The sequence below is a fragment of the Triticum aestivum genome, chromosome 4D (genome assembly GCF_018294505.1).
Source record: "Triticum aestivum cultivar Chinese Spring chromosome 4D, IWGSC CS RefSeq v2.1, whole genome shotgun sequence".
NCBI classification, from domain to species: domain Eukaryota; kingdom Viridiplantae; phylum Streptophyta; class Magnoliopsida; order Poales; family Poaceae; genus Triticum; species Triticum aestivum.
In genome coordinates this window covers 352,161,296-352,166,285 of record NC_057805.1, presented here as the reverse complement: position 1 = coordinate 352,166,285, position 4,990 = coordinate 352,161,296, and positions in this window count along the sequence as shown.

The following is a 4,990-nucleotide window of genomic DNA, read 5'->3' as shown; positions in this document are numbered from 1 at the left end:
CCTCCGGGTGGAGCTGCGGGGGGTCCACTTAAAGCGATGTAGGCCCCGAGTCCATCAACAAAGAGATACCTTTGTGCTTCCACGATTTGTCTATCCCAAGGGGTTCATGATAGTGTTTGTGCTAAAAAGTTGTGTGTCATGTTTATTAGCAAACTATAAAAGGGAAATGAAAAAAATGTGGGAAGCCTCAAGGGCCTCCTTATTTTTCAATTTGATTCTGTTTGAACTAAGTATACATGTAATGTAGATTTGCAATTATCTATGCGAAAAAGTACGTAATACTTAGAGTTTATGTGTAGAATAGACGGAGATGCTCGGCATTCCAAGGTCGCAAAGTTACCCGATATGTTTTCTTGTTGCGGAGGTAGTAGGCCCCATTGTTGAGGACCTCGTGGATCATGTAGGGGTCCTCCCATGGAGAGGACAACTTGTTCTTGCGTGGCTTTTGCTGGAGGCGCAGTACGAGGTCGCCGACGTTGAATTCATGTGCTCGTACGCGTTGGCATTGGTGCTGCCGCAACTTCTGTTGGTAGATTGTTGTGAGCTCGAGGGTGAGGTGGTGTGCCTCTTCCTTGGCGCTCACGTCGTCTTTTCTGCTTTTTTCTGCGGCCTCCTCCTTGTAGGCGTGGACTCGTGGCGAGTCGTACTCGATATCTAATGGTAGGCCTGCCTCTGCTCCATGCACCATGAAGAAAGGTGTGTAGCCAATTGGTTTGTTCAGTGTCTTCCACAGGATCCAGAAGATGGAGGGGAGCTCCTCCACCCAGTTGCCCTTTGAGCGTACCAGCGGCGTTTATGAGCCATGGCTTCAGACCTTGCATAATCAATACGTTGGCCCATTCGACTTGTCCATTGGACTGGGGGTGAGCGACTGATGTGTAATCTATTTGGATCCACCTTTTGTGACAGAAATCTTGGAATGCCGTGGCGGTCAAGTTGGACCCGTTGTCCGTGATGATGCTATGCGGGACGCCGAAGTGGTGGATGAACTCGGAGACAAACTTCACTGTTGTGTTGGCCTCCGTGTTGGTTACCGGCTTGGCCTCTATCCACTTTGTGAACTTGTCGCTCGCCACCAGCAGGAACTTGTGCCCTCCCGGTGAGAGTAACAACTTGCTGATGTTGGGAAACGTAGTAGAAAACAAAAAAATCGGCCTACGATCACCCAGGAACAATAAAAGATGCATATAGGGTTTGGATCAACGATCGTTACCGACTCCTGAGTGAAGTGGAAGTAGATTAGTCGGTGTAGATCGTACTTGGAGTCCCTCGAGCTGTTTATGACAACGCCGCGAATTGCCCTCGAACGATCCCACGAATGGAAGACCGAAAGCACGACCTCTCTACTTGGTTACAAGCGTACGGTCTTCATGATCTGGCAGCGCTAATCATCGCCGGAGAATTAGAGGGAGGAGATTAGAACCACATTGGGCTTCTAATTATGAGAATTATAGGAGCTAGGTCAAGTTCTAATTGATCAACTAGGATCAACTAGAACTAGAGGAACTAGAGGAGGCTCCAAACCATTTTGTTCTAGGGGCTAGCCCTGCCCCTCTATTTATATGTTGAGTGCTCAGGTCATAACTTGGGGAGGGGACCTCTCCAAAGTCGGTTTGGAATGCAAGGAAGAGTCCTCCTTATTTTCCAACACGAAACGCCAAGGTTCCTGGCGTTTCCGGAAACGCCACGGACCTCGTTGTCTAGCCCAGGACCAGACGCCAAGTACCCTGGCGTTTGGCCCATGTCTTCCATAGAACCCCTTTTGCACTGACCTCAAGACTTGTGGGCCTTACCCCTTGGCCCATCCAAAGTGTCCTCGCACCAGAACATTTTTGGAAACATCCAGAACTCTTTCGGTGACCCCAAAACGCTTCCGGTTCCTCTCGAAACTATTCCGAATATTAATGAAACAACCCCACAAATAAATCCTTGATACTCTCGTCCTACTAACACTTAGTAGATCATGATTACCTTCAGCTTGTGACCCCATAGGTTCGGTAAATCATAGACATGAAAGAAACCATTCGTTCAATGACCGATAGCGGAACTGTGGACGTCCATACCGATCCCTATGATTACACGAATGACATTTGAGTGAACCTTTGGTTATCATGTGATGTTCCCTTTGCTTTGTGATACTTTACAAAACCCGTGATGCATCGGTATCCTCCTGAGTCATACACATGCTCACTATTCCGTTGATCTCGTTGCCGGTTTTGTTCTTCTTTCTCGTTGAAGTGTTTCGGCATCCCCATGACGTGGTCACCTGTGTCTGGCCAGAATATGATGGATACCATCACATCGAGAGGGCCCTAAGAATATCTCTCCATCGTCAGAGGAGCAAATCCCACTCTCGAGCTATCTAGTCCCTTGTCAAACTTTCCGATGAACCCGTAAGTTGTCGTTATGATCACCGTGTTACTGTGACGTTTGAGCAACCCCAAAGTCCACTGCACGGTAGGAAGTGACTATGATACCCTCATGGTCTGAGGAACTAAAAACACATGTGTCAGTGTCAAAACCGGCAGATCTCGGGTAGGAGGTCCCAAACTGTGCGTCTGAGGATTGATGGTAACAAGGGACAAGTGGGACACAATGTTTACCCAGGTTCGGGACCTCTTAATGGAGGTAAAACCCTACGTCTGTCGGTGTCCTGGGAACGGGGGTCCCCAAACTTGCCTGCCTGCGGCCCACGGCGTGGCTCCACCAGCGGCCCTGTACGGCCCATCTTCACCAGCAAACACTCAAGACCCTCGCGAGGGGCCAAGCCTCGCGAGGCGGACGATGCAAGACCTCCTCGGGGGCGGCCTCATCAGGCTGGCTCGCGAGGGGCGGAGAGATCAAGGCAAGGGGCACCTCGCGAGGTTTCTGTGACGCAAGCCATGATGACTGGGGTCAGGCGGGCGCCAGCGCGCACAGTGTCCTCGTTTCCTCTTTGGTGCTAAAGAGGCAAGTGCAGGCGAGGAGTCCTGAGGCGTCAGGCAAATGTTTCCCTATCAGTGCAACGAGACCAAGACCAGCAGGACGACAGGACGGAGGTCACCATGGAGCCCAGGACGGCGTCACCACCAGAGCCTTTGGCAGGCGAAGACCACCTTTAGTCAGGATAACTTGTACTAGTTGTCTCCCTTCAAATTTGGCCGTTGTGGCATCCCTTCCGCCAGCATTTGGGGAGAGGACTAGGGCCTCTATAAATAGGGCTAGCCACCACAGTAGGAGGCAATTGATCTGAGGCCATTCAGATCATCCTCATCCACACAAATTCACCAAGCACAAGAGCACCTCTCCTCAGGAGGTTGTTCTTCCCTTGTAACTGTTCATCCTCGGCCCCAAGAGGCAATCCACCACACCATACTGGAGTAGGGTATTACACCACATCGGTGGCCCGAACCAATATAAACCTTGTGTCTCTTTGTTCTGCGAGTTCGACGCGCTGAGCCTTGAGATCGCGGTGAGGGAGAGTGCCAGGGGGAGGAGAGATCTTTGTGCGCACCCCAGTGTTCGAACCTCAAGGGTTTTGCCGAAACCCAAAATCCGGCATTTGGCGCGCCAGGTAGGGGTGCGCCGAAGCTTTCCTTCCGTCGATCCACGCTCCGCCACCACCGCGCATGGCCCCCATGCTGTGTACCAGACCTATTGTATACCCAGCCCTGAGTTTGGCAAAGGGAGTACAATAGTGATCTAGGAGTAGATCACTGGACATTGGTCAAAAAATTATCCTCAGAGGACTAAGGAAATATTTCTCGGTTATGGAGGTGATAAAGAGTTCGTCGTAAAGAGTTTCATCGATGCAAGCTTTGACACCGATCTGGATGACTCTGAGTCTCGATCTGGATACATATTGAAAGTGGGAGCATTTAGCTAGAGTAGCTCCGTGCAGAGCATTGTAGACACAGAAATTTGCAAAATACATACGGATCTAAATGTGGCAGACCCGTTGACTAAACTTCTCTCACAAGCAAAACATGATCACACCTTAGTACTCTTTGGGTGTTAATCACATGGCGATGTGAACTAGATTATTGACTCTAGTAAACCCTTTGGGTATTGGTCACATGGCGATGTGAACTATAAAGTGTTAAATCACATGACGATGTGAACTATTGGTGTTAAATCACATGGCGATGTGAACTAGATTATTGACTCTAGTGCAAGTGGGAGACTAAAGGAAATATGCCCTAGAGGCAATAATAAAGTTGTTATTTATATTTCCTTATATAATGATAAATGTTTATTATTCATGCTAGAATTGTACTAACCGGAAACTTAGTACATGTGTGAATACATAGACAAACAGAGTGTCACTAGTATGCCTCTACTTGACTAGCTCGTTGAATCAAAGATGGTTAAGTTTCCTAGCCATAGACATGAGTTGTCATTTGATTAACGGGATCACATCATTAGAGAATGATGTGATTGACTTGACCCATTCTGTTAGCTTAGCACTTGATCGTTTAGTATATTGCTACTGCTTTCTTCATGACTTGTACATGTTCCTCTAACTATGAGATTATGCAACTCCCGAATACCAGAGGAACACTTTGTGTGCTACCAAACGTCACAACGTAACTGGGTGATCATGAAGGTGCTCTACAATTGTCTCCGATGGTACTTTTTGAGTTGGCATAGATCGAGATTAGGATTTGTCACTCCGATTGTCGGAGAGGTATCTCTGGACCCTCTCGGTAATGCACATCACTATAAGCCTTGCAAGCAATATAACTAATGAGTTAGTTGCGGGATGAGGCATTACGGAACGAGTAAAGAGACTTGCCGGTAACGAGATTGAACTAGGTATTGAGATACCGACGATCGAATCTCGGGCAAGTAACATACCGATGACAAAGGGAACAACGTATGTTGTTATACGGTTTGACCGATAAAGATCTTCGTAGAATATGTAGGAACCAATATGAGCATCCAGGTTCCGCTATTGGTTATTGACAGGAGATGAGTCTCGGTCATGTCTACATAGTTCTCGAACCCGTAG